Source organism: Puntigrus tetrazona, chromosome 16 (assembly GCF_018831695.1).
Source record: "Puntigrus tetrazona isolate hp1 chromosome 16, ASM1883169v1, whole genome shotgun sequence".
NCBI lineage: Eukaryota > Metazoa > Chordata > Actinopteri > Cypriniformes > Cyprinidae > Puntigrus > Puntigrus tetrazona.
The window spans coordinates 4,285,904-4,304,808 of record NC_056714.1 but is presented as its reverse complement, the minus strand read 5'-3'; the positions used below and the strand labels follow the sequence as shown (position 1 = coordinate 4,304,808).

General features: G+C 37.2%; 1 pseudogene; it reads right to left on the bottom strand.

Annotated features, from left to right (window-relative positions):
* LOC122360354 overlaps window positions 1-18,404 on the bottom strand; it is a 29,316-nt pseudogene extending 10,912 nt beyond the window's left edge.
* Window positions 18,405-18,905: the final 501 nt, after the last annotated feature.

Genomic DNA, 18,905 nt, shown 5'->3' with positions numbered 1-18,905 from the left:
AAATTATCTAAAAACATTAAAATATAAAAAAGGAAAGTAGGAATCTGATTCTCAAATAAGATTATTTACACATATACAGTATTACAACAAAAATAATTAAAATACACAAATATATTAAATATAAACGTAATTGTGTTAATTGCAGCTACTTACTACTTATTACATTTAAGCTATGTATATGAAGTTATTAAGTTATTGAGGTATTGTGGAGACCGTTTAAGGTCATTAAAAATAAATAATTTTTAATCTACCATATGAGCAATGAGAATCAGAAAACTACAATGAACAAAAGTATCATAACGTTTACTAGAAAGGGTAAATCAAAAAAGCTTGATGAAAGAAAATGCTGAATATTCATGAAGAAGGATACTGGAATATTGGTATGAAACTACTATAGCATAATAAAAAAGTTTTACCTCTTTAGAGCCCAAAAAAGTTCAAGCAATCATCAAGACAAAGCACTGGCAAGCAGTTAAGAGAAGCAAAGAAATCAAAGGTTAGGGTTTGAAAGACATACAGTAGTGAGAAAAGAGAAAGTATATAGGAAAGTTGGGCCTCATATGACATGCTCTTGTGTATGAGATACTGTCTGATTTTTATAACATTTACTGTTCTGTTAAAATATGTATTTGCAAATTAATCATCATAAGCTATTCTTTCTTATATTTTTGCAAAAAAATAAAAAAAAATAAATAGCCCTTAACAGATAAAGTGATTATTAATCCTTTATATTGCATGATTAGCAGAGGATGTATTCAAATGTGTTCTACTGTCACATATATCTATTTCTGATTCCTATAGCTAGGATACTATTGGAAATAATTTTATTTGTGCCCAAAATGACATGTCGAGTCAACCATACATGAATTATATCTAGATGTTTTTTTCTGATGAGTGGTTGGTTGGGTTGGTTAATGTTAGGTGTTGGATTAGTTTGGTATGAACAGGGTCCCCTGATGTCACGCACCTCCTCGTCCTCGATGCGCCGCTGCGTGTCTGTGATGAACTTGATGTACTGACTGGTCAGCGTCATCAGTTCACTATAGCGGGTTCTCAGAGTGACATACTACAGAAAACACACAGAATATTGGAAAATTACAAAACATTTAAATCAAAGTTGTTAGGAACACAGATCTACGGCTGGGTTGTTCCCCGTGACAACGAATGCAGCATGATGTGTGTTCATTTATTTACATTTTTATATATATATAAAAAAAGCGTCTTATTATATTAGCATAATTTAAAATATAAAATTCATGTTTATTTGCAACAGTTGTCATTATCTGAAGACGATGAGGAAATTACCTCGCTCCCTAAGTGCTTTTTAAACTACTAAATAATGACACTCATGTGCTCTGCTCACTCAAGTATATATGATCGCTTTGATTTGGAAAATGACCATACATGAACATCCCTAAAAATAATGCAAATGTGTAAGAAGTGATCTGAGCTCTTGCTAACCTCTTGAATGATGTTATCAGAGGCAGACTCCATCTTGGTTTTCTTCAAAGGAGAAGTCAGAGGTTCGACCTGAGCTTTGTAGGCAACCAACTGAAGTTCATAGTCCTGGAAAAAAAATGAAGACTGTAGCACTCCAACCGCAAACTGTAGATAGATAATAAATAAGTGTGTACACTCTCTCTTATTGAACTGTCTTACCTTAATGGTATCGATGTAAGCTTTGGCGTACTTCTGGCATTCATCAACTTTCTCTTTGTTTTTCTCAATCTCTTCAAGCAGTTTCTTTGAAAAAAAAAATCTGCATATTATACCTTTGCAGCAGGTTAACAAAAATAATCTCATCGCAATGTATGTCAGACAACTAATGCACTTAAATTAATATTATTCTGAATATTTTTCCATTTCTATAACTTGTTCTCTTTCTGTATAAATTCAGTCACTTAAATCAACCTCTGTCACATACTACACAAAATAATACTTTATTTACTATATTTGATGTCACTGGTTCTTTGAAATTTGTAATTGAAACTGAAACGAGCTTAATGATAAATATCTGATGACATAAAGTGAGGCATTTAATAAGTTGGTGTTGGGTATAACTTGTCATAGCATTAATGCTGTCTACCTTTGGATAGTAGGGCTGGGACAATACATCGATTGTGGATCGATTTTAGGTGTAACGATTTGGAACCAAGCCGAGTACGGCGCTGAATCGCAATGCATTCGTAAAATGTCTTAATCGATGCTGAAAAATTTCACGATTTGCGATGCACCGATGTATTGTCCCATCCCTATTGGATAGGCAACTTAGATTATCGCTAAAAAAGCACAAAGAATTCACTATCTGTTAACCCAGGGTTAAGTTCAGTACCTTCTCCTGAGCCAGCTGCTCTTTGAGCGTCTTGCTGTCGATGATGGGCACGGCCTGGATCTTCTCCTGCCGCTGCTTGGCGTCTGCGATCCAGCGGATGAGCCAGTCGTAGCTCTCTCTGTAGTAGCCCAGCTGCCGGCCCAGCTGCTCCAGCTCACGCTGCCGGAGGTCGATCTGAGCGAAGACGGCGCGCCAGCGGTCCTGCAGGCTGCCCAGGAGCTGCCGGTAGTGATCTAGCTCTGCGTCCCGCTCGCTGTGAACCTGAGCCATGCGCTGGCTGACCGCCGTGGCCTTGGACAGCTCGCTCTCCATGTCATCAAACACGGGCCGCTGGGTTTCTGCGTCTGAACGCATACGCTGAACACAAGAGAACAAGTTGACTTAATCCCAAATTTGTGGTAACTGCATTATACATACAGTAGACTATCAGGTACAGCAGGTAAAATAAGTACTAAACACGTCAGTAAATATATTTTTAATGGAGGTGTCGACTGGAGCTGTTCCTGATATCAGTAACAACTCAAGTAATCCACGTTGAATAAGTTCAGAAATTAAGTTATGTGTAATAAAATGGAGTGACGCCTGCGGAAAAGGAACTGAACACTTTAAAGAAAGCATGGAAAGCCGAGAGACTTTCACTCCTGAGCAAAGGCTTAATTTATGAACTTATTTGTTTTATTTGGATGTATGGGTTATTAGGGAGGTTACCGATATCTGGTGTAAAAATCCTAGGTTAACAATTTCATGAGAATTAGTCAAACCGACACAACCATACAAGTTGAATTTGACTGTTCGCCAAACCAATGGCAGACTGGGAAACCTGTTGAACAACAGTCATTATTTTTGCACTTGCATTCAGTGTCGGAGATATAGTACATTTAACCATTAATATCTTCTAAGCTCAGCCTTTTTAAACACAGTTTTACACTAATTTGTCTTACTCATACATCATCTACATCAGTGGTTCTAAAGAGACTTGAATGCTTTCTTTATTATAAAATACTACAAAACAAGCATTAAAATACGATAAAACAAAACTGAGATTATTTTAATTACTAAAATAGCAGCTAAAATTTAGCTAAAAGTGTTAAAGGATTTCTAAAGCTGGCTCCATAGACATTTTTATAAAGAATATACATTTTGTATTTATGCCAAGCTCTAAATGTCATTTAAGGTAAATTGTGAGTACACTTTTTTTTAAATCCCTACCCTTTTATGCTTGTCCAGTAAACCACAAACAACTGGAAACATCACATAAATTAATTGGTTAAAAAGATCAGGATCCTCAAAGAACATTCAGCTCTTAAAACCTCGGAAATCCTCAAATTTAATTTAACTAGAAATGTCAGGAACATTTTTGTGGACAACGGAGGGCCTAAAGGATGAGAACCACTGACCTACATCTTTGTTCATAATGCTAGCGTTATAGAAAACAAAGCTTCAAGCATTACCTTGAGCTCGGAGCAGTAGTTCTCCACCTCCTGGACGTTTGTGGGAACCGTGTGAACCTCACGCAGGCGGTTCTCATATTTCTTCACCACATCTTCTGTCCCCTGCGTGTTCCGGATCACAACCTCTATTGTCTTCAGTCTACAAAAAAAAAAAAAAAAGAATCAAATGATTAGGATTTTTAGCACATAAAATGAATAAGAGCATGAAGGACAAGCGGCAGTAGATTTGCTGTGCACAGGTGAGAGCGCTCCGTACTTCTCCAGGTAGATGGAGGACAGGTTGTAGGTTTGGTCCATCTTCTGCAGGGCGATGTCCAGCTCCGAGCGCAGGACTGGAGAGCTGGACTGCTCTGGAGAGGACAGCACCTCCTCAGCTTTCTGAGACACTCGGGTCCAGGTTCTTCTTAATTCCGTCCAGCTCTATCTGCACTTTCTGTTTGAGACAGAAACCAAAAACACAAGGATTCATTTGGTTAAACACCACAAAGAACATGGTCATAATTCATATCATAATCAAAATATAGAATTATATTCAGGGTAATGTTAATTACAACTAAAACTCATACTGTTAAAACTAAAATTGTTGCTTGGAATAAAATAAATATAAACTGATCAAATAAAAAAAAAAAAAAATATATATATATATATATATATATATATATATATATTTTTTTATATTATTTTTAAGCAATCTTTGATTTTTTAGTTTAAAGGTACAAAAATGACTAAAACTCAAATAAAAACATCTAAAATCTCTATAGACAGTGGCAAAAACCCAACAAAATTACTATAATTTTAACAAAATGAAAATGGAAATATGATTCAAATATTAATAAAAATATTAATAAAAACTATAATAGTAAAAAACACTAAAATAACACTGATTATATCGTGGAGACATTTAAGCACAAATTTGCAAAAATTTGTAAAATCTAATAACTCTAATTTATTGATATCTAATATTGTTTTAGTATTTGTTGTTCTGTCTTTAGATTGTGTTACAGTAATAAGCATTACAATAAATCGCAATGAAAAACATGTATCATCTAAGTGAAATGTGCTTAAATGGCACAAAAAATGATATCGCAAAGCAAAAAATGTTAATGTTCATAAATTGTGATTGTAAATAAGGAGGGTTTTGTGGCATACTCTCTGATCAGCGGTCTTCTGCAGGCAGTCTCTGAGAGCATCTTTATCCACTGGCTGCCGGATACGGGCCACTGTACGAGACTCGCAGTCTTCGATCTGCAGCCGCAGGTTTTTGATTTGGGTGATGTATGACTTGCATATGGATTCATCCTGCTCCCCTTTAAACAAGAAAAGATTTGTTATTACACTTTTCTAACAACACCAAAGGGGGTTTATTTCTCCATTTATCTGTCTGCTGCAGCCAGCATTCATGACACTTCACACACATTCCGTCTGTGTTAGTGGCTCACATTTCATCCCAAAATCAAAAGAAAAAAAAAAGACAAACATTTAATGTGCAAGAAGAAAATGAGGCATATTTCAAGAACCCTTACAGCTTATACCAGTAAAATATACAACAAGCACTACCATGATGCAAAATACTACACAGAATATAGACAACTTCAATAAAATAGCTCATATGGGTCAATTTTGTAAAAATGCTTCCATTGATGTATGGTTTGTTAGGATAGGACAATATTAGGAAATATTGAGAAAATAACTTTAAAGTTGTCCAGATGTTGTACAGATGTCCTCAGCAATGCATATTGCTACTCAAAAACTAAGTTTTGATATATTAAAAATAGGAAAAGTACAAAATATCTTCATGGAATATATTTTTTTCTTATTATCCTAACGATTTTTTGCATAAAAGAAAAATCTATAATTCTGTCTTATAAAATTAAGATTGTTTCTGTGCTCCTGGCTCACATACATACAAAAAGTGACATTAGCGCAATTTAAAAATATGTTTTGTCATCTAAGTGAAAACTACAGTTTGCCCAGCTATACGACTATGATACGACTGTGTTGAATGTTTCGGCACATGCACACTCTGTAGAGATGAGCACAGGAAACAAACGGCGACACAAGCCGACACTACATGTTTTTCCATCCTAGAGCGGCTCATCCACGATAACGAACTCACCCTGCGCTCTGACAGCTGCTCCTGAAACGTGAATTCAACAGTTACCCGACATCAACAGAAAGGCCACCCTCATGTGTGAGTCTCTGGCGTCGTCAGTAATGTGTCCGTACCTTTCTCCAGGGTGCGGAGCAGGCTGTCGTAATGCTGCACGGTCTCCTTGTAGTCCCTCTCGATCTGCATGCTGTCGTTGGCATCGAAGAGCCTCGAGTCCTGGCTGTCTTTCAGGAAGTCCTGGTAATGCAGCTGGAGGTTCCTCAGCATCAGCTGGTACTCGTCTGGCTTCATCGTCTTGAACTGAAACGTACGAGACACACGTGGCTACTTTTACAATCGAAATGGATCTTTTACAATAGCGCTTAATAATCGTGATCTAGCCTCTTCTTAAAACTGTTTTCAGATGTTAAAACAGCAGAGTCACGTCTGCTCTTTAATTCGTTTAGAAGAGCTCTTGAAGGTCTTGTTATTCAATGAAGCAATTTTGCTAGTTTCCTAAATATAACCCGCTCCGTCTGCATCCTAACAATCAGGTTACTGGTAAAAGCCCATGTTGTTTACCGTGTTTTTTTCTTTCAGAGTCAAATTAAGTTTCACAGCATATATGCACTGATCTCTTTCAGCAGCAGATGCATCAACTTTTCGTAGAACGCACCATGGTGATGTTCCACGAGCGGATGAGGTGGATGTCTTTCATCAGGTATTGCCAGGAGAGCAGACTCCTGAGGTCCACGTGAAGCTTCTGCCACAGAGACAGAGTCTGCTGGTGACCGGCCTCCAGACTGACAGAAACAAGAAGAAAACACCACGTCAAAACCTTACAACACGGTTCAGGTCATACTGCGTGCCAAGGGAAGACAAATCTCTTATCTTACGTTTATTTATTTCAGCCGGTTGCCAAGGCAACATTTCCCTCGTTTTTAGTTTAACTTCAATTATTTCAAAAACTACCACTGATACAGAAAATAATAAGTAAACATAAAAATAAATACAGTACTTTTTTCAGCTAGCTTCCTTTTTTATTTCAGCTAGTTGCCTAGGGAACATTTCTAAAATATATATGGGTCAAAGACGAAAAAATTAACTGCAATTTTATTTTTGTTTTTCTGAGCCAAAAATAAATAAATCACACATTTTCCCGATTTACTAAATTTACCGTCATTCGGTCTATCAATCTCAACATGCACATTTACAACAAAAATTCATTTGTGACACACTAAAAGATAAATTAATTACTATTTGTAAATTTTTTTTATTTGCCACTATCCTACGTTTAACTCTATTCATCAGTATTTTATGTCCAAATCAGAATGAGCATGTTTGCATTTTCTGCATAAATATTATGTTACACTGAATGAAAATGTAACATTATTTCAACCAAATTTGACATTTTATTCTCCAAAGATTTATGGAAAACTTTAAAAGTAAACACTTTACTTATATTTGAAGTGCTTTCTATGGGCCTAAAATCACTTTTGTGACATCTTAACATCTTTGACCCACATACATGTTTAACACTAATAAAATGAAACGAATACAGAACAAACTTGAAAACTAAAAAATTAAAATGGGATTCACTCAGATGGTAAGATAACACTGCTATACAGGTTGGTGCTCCAGGAAACGCTCTTTCTCCTAACGTTCATTGTTTTCATGTCTTTTTTGTAGTTCGACCACAGATTTCTCTGTCTGTGTGTTACGTTTTTTGATTGTTTTGTTTTTGTTCCTGTGTTCTCATTAATTGGTTCCGTGCATTGTTTGATACAACAGCCCCGATGTCGCCCTTGTTGTTGGTGGAGCATTGAACTGTGTTTCTGTGTGTAACGCACCTGGACACGTTCTCGACAGCCTCCTTGTTGAGGGGCGGCACGAGGAAGCAGATGGACGGCACCACGGCCTCGCTTCCCGAGCGGTTCAGGACCTTCCACTTGAAGGGCTGTGAGTTGTTGATGAGCGCGCACTGCCGCCTTGTGCATGGTGATCTGTGACGAGAAACAGGGCTTAAGCGTGAGCGCCAGCGCGGTGTGATGTGTGTGCGCCGCGAGCCTCTACCTCCATCTGTTTGAAGTCACACACGCCTGGATGGGCAGCTTCCTCTGAAGGGGTTGTAGGTTGCGTGGCTTCAGCTGGACGATGGACTTGGCTCTCTTGTTCAGGCCGGAGATGTCCGACTTGAACTCGCTCAGCTGCTCCTCTTTCCTCCCATGCGTTCAAACTCACTCAGTCAGCCTAACCTTAAAAATCTTACTTCTTCATTTTAATACTGTTATAAGAAATGCTTTTGCTTTGAAATGAAATCTTTAAAAAGACAGCCATAATTAATAGTGATATAATTTTGTAGATGTAATATTAAATGAATAAAAATAATAATATCTATTTTTTTATTTTACTAAACTATTGCAATACTTTTATTTCTTAATGTTTCAATTTAGTCATTTTTTATTTAATATTACTACTACCACTTATTATTATTATTACTATTTATTATTATGTAATGTCCTTTTAGTGAATTATTATTTATTTTTAAATTGTATCTGACTGTTTTTTTGTACATTGCTTTTCACGATACAAATCGTTGCAAATCAGCTTTACAGAAAATGTTACGTTTATACTATATTTAGGAGTGGGTTATTAGAGGTGATTATGGCAGAAATGTACAGTAGAAATCATGCTGTTCTTTACAAATTACATGTAATTAACTGCAATGATTATATATGTTATGATTAAACTTTGCCCTTTCATTTTAATTAAACTTATTTTATTTATATTAAATATATTAATTTTAGTCTATTTTATTTTTAATAACAGCATGTTAGCAAAACTGAAAACTGGTAAAAAAAAAAAAAAAAATCTGTAGAATTTCCAGCAAAAAACAGCTGCTAATGTTGCCGGAATTTGATTTTAAAAAATACGGTAACAACATTTTAGGTTTTACGGTTTTTTAAGTTAAATTTACATTTAATTACCGTAATTGAATTAACTGATATAATGTTAATATACCAAACTATTAAAGTACTGAAATCTGTTTTGTACCTTTGAAATGTACTGATAACCACCAAAAAGCAGGTGGTGATGAAAAAGTCACAAGCACAAGCAGCTTTTAAATAAGAACATATATAGAAGGCCCACAGTATCAGTATTTTTTACAGTTAAAAACATGGCCATCTTTACAGTTTGGTTTATAACTCACGACAGCGTCCTGCAGCAGGTCCTCCAGGCGAGTGGCAGTGGTGCTCCGGTCACACATGTACTTCTTCTTCATGGTCTCCTGCATCTTCTTCATCCTCTCCTCAGCATCTCTCACATCAGCAAAGAACTACGGGTAGAACAGGAGGAGACAGAGAAGCACGCTGCTTATACACGACTGACCGACACAGAACTGCACACGGTTGCAGAGATACCGACGCTGTACCTGGAAGTATGCAGTGTTTTCTTTCAGATGAGTTTCGATGCAACAGCACACCTGCAGGATCCAGCTCCACTGCGTCTGCAGAGCTGCGGTGAACGCCTGCACATCGACACAACACACATCTCACACTCACTAGCGTTCAGAACCGTTCAGAATCACCACAGATGCCCGAGCTGATTTCTGAAGATCATGTGACACTGAAGACTGGAGTAACGAAGCTGAAAAATCAGCTCTGCGTCCCAAAAATAAATGAATGTTTAACAGACATTCATACAGAAAATAGCTGTTTTAAATTGTAAAAACATTACTGTTTTTACAGTACTTTTAATCAAATAAATACAGCCTCGATAAGCAGAAGCATCTTTGGTAACGCTTTACTTCAATGCATTATAAAAGTAGTTTAATGCATTCATCATGCCTTGCAGATCTTTTGATTAATTATATTAATCACAGGAAGTGTAGTAATTGCACTGCATTTTAAAATAGTTAATAATTATTTTCAACAAGATAGAATGCGTCACAATGCACATTATGAAGTATTATGAAGTGTTAGCATTTCTTCTTTTAATGACATGAATGTTGACTCTGTACCTCAACAGTCTTCTTGCCCGGATGTCCGTCTTTAATGAGTCGGTCTCCAGTTGCCTGGATGTCGTTGATCTTCTTCTCTCTAAGTTCCAGTTCTCAGCATGAGTCCCCTGAGGAATTAATTAGACCATGAAAAACAAGCTTTACGCCAGGTTCAACTCTAACGAGCGACAGGCAAAGCCTCATGAAATGCTGGTTTTGGCTCTTACTGAGTAGTTCTCTTCTCTTTCGCAGCCATGTTGGTGTTGCGCCGCTCCAGTCGTAGTTGGTCTCTCCTCCTCTTTGTCATTGAGCCACATCAGTTCTTTGGTGGCGGCGCTGACGAAGTTGTACAGCTGGTCAAGGTTTCTCAGACGGGACTTGGAGGAGTTCTGGAGAGAAGAGGAGTATGCTGACACTCCGCAAGCCCTAGTGATTTTTACTAGCTGCCAGTTAAAAGACTCACCAGTAGTTTGGTGTACTGCAGATCCAGTTTGCCCAGATATTCTCTGTATGTGCCTTTACTAGCAGGAGAGAGCTGGCTCTGAAACACACACAGAGGAAGAGATGTCATCTAAAGCATCTAATTTATTTGTATTGAGATTTCATGCCTTATGGGCTGCTCACACCAACTATCAAGTTTTTAGTATTGTTGTAATTTGATGAGAACATCATAGTCTCCACAACATTTAAAACGATTGCGAGAAAGAGCGAGATATCAGAGATATCAGATATCACCATCCTGCTTTAAAGAGCTTCACTATTTACTTCACTCATTTCTTTGCTTATATGGTATATGGTTATATGGTAAGTGGCTATATTCCATGAAACAGAAATAAAAAATGAAATGAAGGGTAAATTATAAATATATATATATATATATATATATATATATATATATATATATATATATATATATATATATATATATAAACATAAATAAAAAAATAAAAAGATTAAAAAAAAATCTACCACAAAAATTTTCTCATAAAGTCTAATAGAAAGTCCAAGAGGAGTCTATTAAAATATGCTTCAAAGATAATGGGCTTTAGCATACAGGAGATATTTCATACGGAAAAGTAGTCCAAAGTAGCACTAAAAACGTAAGTCAACCTGTGAGATAAAAAGTGAAGAATCTGAAGTACCTCGCCTGTTCGCGGCTGCCGCACGATCTTAGCCTTGAAAGTCCTCGATGGTTTGGTGAAGTCCTCTGTGGCTGCCCAGCTGAGACTCCACCGAGGGCAGATCGATGCCCCACTCGGCCGAGTCGATCTCTGCGCTGGTTCTCTCCACCCACGCCAGCAGGTCCTGCGGCGTAACGCAGCGTGACCTCATCCAGCCTCGGCCGCGCACGCTGCACGGGCTTCTGGGAAATGTGTGATGGAGACGTGAGAGGCCGCGGCTGACGCTGGGCTTAAGCCTCAGATTATAGTCGCTGCGCAAGTTCACCAAGCGCCGTGTAAGCGTAGACCCTGAGAAAAGAAAACCAAAAAAGCGCTTTAAATTATTTGTTGATTTCAGTGTCGTTTCATCCAGAAGAATTACTTACTAGAATAGAAATATCCCTTTAACTCTCTTTCCTCCAGTAAAATATTTTGACTTCACAACATCTGAAACATCTGAACATGAGGAGTTTAATGGTTCACAAAACTCACGCGTTCAGTTTAATTGAATACGATACGGGTAACTGTTTACTATGGAAATTAATAGACATAACTGCTTATGTTGAAAAATATTTAAACCATGAATCAGATTAACATCAATTGATATCACGTGAACTAACGAAAGCAAACTTGGCACAAGATTATGCCGCAATGAACATTATGTCTCATACCAATTCATCTCTTTAATAGGATTAGCCCAACTGAATCATGAATACTTAAATGATGGTAAGGTTCATAAAAAAAGAAACATTTTGAGCAACATCTGGATCGCTTTTGAGCAAAGATGCAGTAGATGGTTTCATCATCACCACTAATGCTTGCACAGTCCTTTATTAATTTCTGGATCCACATTTCACTTTCTATAACATTAGGCAGTTTTCATTTATATGCTGCTTATTATTGATGATTGCATTATTTGTGATGTACATATGCACACTGCTTGTTTCGCGCTTTTCTCTGTCCCGTGTTCTTGATCGGCCCTTTCTAGACTTATTCATGAGACGATAACACACCTCCTAGAGTACAACAGGAAGCCAGAAGATTGGAGGAAAAAAAGAAGATTGGAGGAGAAAGAGTTTAATGCACTGAAGTCTACAGGTAGTGGTACTGTAGTAGTAATGGACTGACCTGCGATACATCTGCTCGGCCTGCAGGTGGCGCCTGTCTTTGAGCAGCTGAACGTCGTTGAAGAGGAGCCGGATCATGCCGTCGGCTTTGTCCAGATCCTCTCCACCTCGACCGCAGCTGCGCTGGTTTCCCAGCACTCAGGAGACGGAGATCCTGCAACGGAAGCGAAGGTCACTACAGCTCACAGTTTATACCTTTTACACTTTTATTGTTACTTTTTTTTCTGAATGAATTGATGTACGCTGTAAGGACAGGACAATAATTGGGTAATATTTAAAAATCTGGAATCAAATCTCTAAAAAAATATATTGAAAAAATCGACTGCTTTTAAGTTTTGATGTATTTGGTGGTTGGAAATATACAAAATATCTTCAAGAAACATGATCTTTAATTAATATCCTAATGTTTTTTGGCATAAATATAAAAATATATCATTTCAACCATACCCTGGACAGGTTTTGTGCTCCAGACTCACAGCAGTCTGTTACGCCACCAGTTTATGCCACTGAATGCATAATTATTATATAACAGCATAATAATGCAAGAACTCCTACACACTTTCAAATTACAAAAAAATCTAAATATTTAGCTCATGGAAATGAAGTATCAAAAGATCTCTGTATGCACAAAAACTGAACGAGCGCCTCATGGCTAAAGCACATTATGTAAGAGAAGCTGCAAAGGCATAGGAACAAGTGGAATGCAACATTTTTTTAATGTTTTTTTATGTGTAAATATAACGGGGCGATATATTGCATACGATTGAGGTCATGTACATATATTGATTATTGTGATTATTGAGGATGTATAATCTCACCGTCTGCAGGAGGGACTCGGTCTGGTTGAGCTGTTCCTCGCATATGCCTGACTCCATCTGCACTTTACTGACGATCTGCTGAGACGCCCAACCTGCAAACAATCACAGACAATTCAAAATTCTAATTCATTTTTATTTTCGAAATTGGCAGCGCTGACTCGATTAGTCAAAGGTCTGAGACTATTACGCAACGACTGGAAGATTTTTCAATAAAACGTTTGCGCACAGGACTAAAATAATACGAACAATACGACGAGTGCGCATAAATCCCCCGGACGTGAGCCGCTTACAAATAATTGAAAAACCAAAAACAAGCAGGTAACTCACACAGTTTTCCCGACGCAAGCTAAATACTCTAAACGATACGGGTCTGTCACAAAGGCCATTTTTACAGTCCGACAGCACGCAAGACTCTCAAAAATGAATAAAAACATGTTTTTCTTTGTTATAATTTGTCATGGGACTCGGACAGACCAAACCACAGCCAGGATGCAGTTGTTGTGGCTCACAGTCCATAAAGAAACAGCGTGCTGCGTATTACTCAAGAAGCAGCATTGTCTTGTGACAGGGGACGTGTCCTGGTGCGGACGATACTCCCTCTCCTTCAAGACGTGGACATCGACGACCATCCCTTTTTTTTATTCAAATCAGAATTGAATCACAGCATTCTTTTTCAGGTCTGAACGAAATCGCTAAACTGCTTCCCAGAAACTGAAGAAAAGAATCAGTACTTTTACTTGGAAATCACTCACGCGATTAAAAGATTAAAAGGCAGAATTCATAAGCTGTGAAGTCTGGAGTGTCCTTAGGACTATAATAATCACACAAAAAGCAAAATCTAAACTGAAAAACTAAAACGCTTTTCTCCATTCTCCTTTATTTCTTGCATCAAAACAGCTAGAATTTACTTCTCAGTTTTTTTACTACAGCACGTTTAAGATATCTATACTGTACTGTAAATTATCTCAGTTATGACTGTATAAAAACACTTTGCAGTTCATTCATTAGAGTAATAAATATGTAAATATAGTTCATGATTATGGCAGTTTTGAAAGATTAAACAAAAAGTGATGGGAAAACACACAAACAGGGTTTCGACTTGTTTATATGTACTGGGACCAATCTAAAATCACCAAAACAGCAGCTGATTACAAGTCACTACAAAATCAAGAAGAAGAGCTAAGAAAGAAGCTCTGTTTGTGGATACCAGCTTTTGATAATAGATATCTTGTATCAAATGCAATAAAACGCTGTGCATTTTTAGCGCTGAAGTGATACGCCTGGTTCTCACGCAGCTCTCATTAGTCCAGAATGGCCCTCATTGTGTTATAACGGCTGATGTGGATGTCAGATTTTGACTGGCAGGCGGCTCTGTTCCAGTCAGGTTGTCATTTCGCCACACACTGCTACATTCCCATATTCTCAATGACTACAGAAACAAAACAAACCATGACCAAATCCAGGATAGGTCTGACGGCTTGCTCACCTCTCAAACTCCTATCCGGAGAAGTCTCTCCTCTCCAGGATAGCCACATGTAGACGCCCCATTCCTTCTCAACGCTAATGGGATGATAAAATCCAGAGGAACCTTGACCTGACCAGCGTGGACTGCGCCTGTGAGGAGATGGTGGGCGAATGGTGATAAAAGCACTTAAACTACTTTCACATTTCATGATTCAACCTCCATGACTGTAGCGTGAATACATTCTTGATTCTGTGTAATCACTCCTCGAGGTCTGGTAGAGGTGCTTTGGAGCGGCTCTTGTCCAGTTCTTTTGTGGAAGCTCTGTTCTTTGAATTCAGAAATTGACGCCACAGAATCTGGAAAAATAGCCACACGAAAGAAATGAATAAAAACACACAGATATCTAATATGGTGCAAGAGAGACTAGTCCTGACTAAGGGGCTAGAAGTCTGAGCTGTTTTAACTGCGAAAGGAACTTGATCTTGTAAGTATATCAGCAAAGCGCTTGTTTTGTCTCTCTAGATGAACACTCAGTAATGATTTCACTGCATAAGGCGTGATTTTAAAATGACTTAAATGCTCTAATTGAAGTACAGTCTAATCCTGGATTAGACTAAGACTAAACTAAGACTAAAACAAAACCATACTTAAAACCACATTCTTCAATCATTTCAATAAAATAAACTGTAACTGTAATAAAATGTAAAATTATAAAAAGAAACCATTTTATTGTAGCTGAAGTACTAAATAACAAACCAAACTAAAACTTAAAACTATTAGGCCATTTAAAGATCTGTTGTAACGCTTTATAATCTCCAATATCCTCAGTTAATTCCTGTAGCTAACTCACGTAAGTTAACTGAGGCAAAAGTCTTAATAGTGAGAATTGGTCGCCAAACAGAAGTGTGGTGTATATTTAATGAACCGGAGCTAACAGGAACAAACAAATGAACAGGCTTATTTTTATTAACTAACATTAACAAAGATTCAAAGTGCTGCAACAAATGTATTGTTCAAAGTTGTTTCAAATGCTAGTTAACTAAGGAGGGCCACACGTAAAAGTGTTAAAAGTGACAAAACACAACAAAATTACTTAAACTCTTAACTGAAATTTAAATGAAACCTGAATATATCAAAAAATCAGAAAAACTACAAGAGTACACCAAATGACAGTAAAATAAATACTATAGGGAGCAGGGTGGTATACTGACTGAAATAGTAAAGCATGTAAAGAGTGGCAGCGTGACTCTCAATGACCCCAGGAAGATAGATCTGATAGTTCAGTGAGTATTTGCTCATGGGTCAGCTTTGTTATTCCTCTCCAGCATGGAGTGACATGATTGAGGACAAGCTTCACGAAGCTGGTAATATAAGCAGCTGTTTTCTCAGATCAAGATGATACGCATCACACAGCCGCCACACCCAGAGACACAGCCACACAACTCAGAGAGCAAAGTAGAGCTGTGGATGCGTGTCATGACATGACTCATGTCTGCAGAGAAGGGAAGTTTCTCCGATAACATGCCCTCGGATGAGGAGTGAAATAGATCTCTCTCTGTTATTAGCAGAGCTGGGATCAATTTTTAGGTTGTTCAAGCAAGCTGGGCAGGTTCCTCAAAGCTAGCCTGTATTTAAAAAAAGTATATTTAAGTATAAAAACTATATTTAAATAAATATATTTAAACCTCCTTGAGAGTGGGTTCAAACATGCATAAAGAATGGTTTTGGCTCTTTTACTCGTTTCTTTTGTTGTAAAATGACATATTATCATTATTTCTAGAGATATTTAGGGAAATATTTTGGGGTTTTTTTCTTTCTCGTGATGTTTTTACAGGTGTGATAACACAATGATTTCAGCATCAACACTTACAGATAGTGTTATGTTTTCTTCATTTACTTTTTCCTTATTTATTTATGTTTATTTATTATTGCTTATGTGCTGCTTGTGTTTTTCATTTGAAGATTTATTCATGTGATTTATATATTAAAAACATGCTGTTAACTTTGGAAAGCATACTGTTATGTTAATATTGATTAAGCGTGTCAAAACATTTAATGAAATTAAATAAATGCTTATATTTTTGTTTGAAATATGAAATGTCACATCAAAATATAAGACTATTAAATAATGAAATACATAAAAAGCTAAATAATAAACAATACATTTGTATAGTACTAAATGCAATAATACAATTCTATTTGAGTTATAATAGTTACTATCATTTGGTCTAATTGTTAAACAAGGCATTACCATGCAGTCTGACCAGCTTAAATCTATAGGTTAAATTCTGGTCGACTAGCATGGATTTTGCTACTAAACTAGTTAGAACTCAAGCATCTGATGACTCTCCAATTCTGGTCCTTAAAGGACATTGACTCAGATATAATCTTAAATACAAAACCAACACCCAGCTCTCAGACAGGACAGCACTTACAGACAGTCTGGCACCATTCAATAACCAATCTAGCAGCAACCCAGACTCACCTCGACCTCCCCAGCTGCTGGGAACTTCCTCTCGAAGATGAGAACGTGATGTCTGATCCACTGGAGAAGAACGCTGACCAGCCTGTGAATACTCCTGCCAGCGTAGCTCCAGCTCCTGCAAGACCGAATAAAAATGGAACAGGAACTCCCAAGTCACTTACCACATTCACTCAATTAGGTGTCACAGTAGCAGCCTTGTCTGATAACAGTATATGAAGGGAGGGACCAATCAAAGCACAGAAATAGCTGATCCAGGTTTATATGATGGTTTGCACACATCTCACAGATCATCTAAATTCTCTTCTCATAACAGATGCTGACGCTAGTGAAGGAGGAATGAAATAAACTGCTCTCTGACAGCAGCTGAGGCTGCTATATATGGGCAGATGGCAGAGATCCAGATCACACAACTGGCCATCTATTACCTCTTCAAGCTTTATATTCTTAATCCTTTTAGCTCTCATTAAAGGTGTAAATATGACTGAAAGAGGAGCCTTCTGTCACTTTGTAAAGCCATTGAGGGTCAAAAAGGGTCACGATTCACTATATTTGAATGTGGGCAAATTTACACCAATTGTTAATCATTTAATTTTGAGCTCCTTTCTTAATAAAGCTTTTTCTAGATTAACATCCATGGAACACTTTTATTGCATTAAAAGCAGTCTTTGTAGCGAAAAAAAGGTTCTTCAGATTATTAAAAATATTTTCTTAAGCACTGAGAAAATTGTAGCGCTTTTTAAGAGCTGGGTCTTACTGATAATTTTTAGGGAAGCCAAAACTGGATTTTTTATCACTGAAAAAATTATATAGGTTCTTTTAATATAAATATTAACAAATTTAGGGAGCTTCAACAGCAGTGAATAATAGTGAAATTTAATACTAAATCTCTAGATAGCAGAAAATGATCCATTGTCCACCGTTACGCAGTCAAACCACGGATCTTCTGCTGATGAATACATGCTGAAGCATTGAGGTGTCTTAAATGTCAGCACAACCTGAGTGGGAAGATCTTTCTATCTTCATGTGCTATAGAACTCAAGACTGTTTAGATTCCTCTCAAGTAACTGGATTTTTGCTCTATGAAGTAAAATGAGTACAATTCTTTAGTCCTCTCATTCACTGTAATTGCATTGTGAAAGAGCAGCATGAACATTCTCCTAAACTTCTTTTGTGTTGCACTGAAATAAACTCACGACGATTGAACATGGCTTTCTCTGAGTACATGACGCATCATCTTATCGCTGTCAGCTTATAGGCTACACATACAGATGCTATTCAGCAGTAGTGTGCCTCTTACAGGCAAGGGAAACCTTAAGAAACTCACATTCATAAAAATTTTCACGCTTTGATAGATTTTGGTTCGTTAGCATAATAACTGGGACTATGTGCTGACTGCCTACCTCTGGAATCAATGTTATGGCACTTCACACCATTCTTAAAATGATGAGACAAATACTCACATTGGCCTTGACGCCATCCTGACATCTGGGATGTGTATAGCATCTAGAAAGGGAGGACATAGGTGATGTATGGACTTCTCATACAGGATGAGACACACATCTACATCTGCAAAGGAAAGAATCTGTAGATTAATCTTCATTGTTTCATTCAGTGTGTGTTCATTGTAAAGCACATGAAAACGTGATGGATTGTTTCTGTAATCATTTGTTTAGCAGGCTTTAATTGTCTAATGCAGCTGGCGGGAAAGAGCAGATCAAAATTTCAAACTAAACAACTTTGATTTTTAGTCAAAGTGCATGAAATGGAAACTTTTCTTCTCTCCATCGTGGATGGCATCTAAGGAAATATCTTTCTGAATGTGTAAAAAAGATTAGGTCTAATGCAGTGGAAATAGTGGATGGTTTAGTGGGCTCTAGGTCTTTTGTTTCATAATTTCTGCAAACTTGCAACCATTTGTTAATGTTTTCTAATTATGGATAATGATGGAGCATGGAATCATAATAAACACTGCAGTATG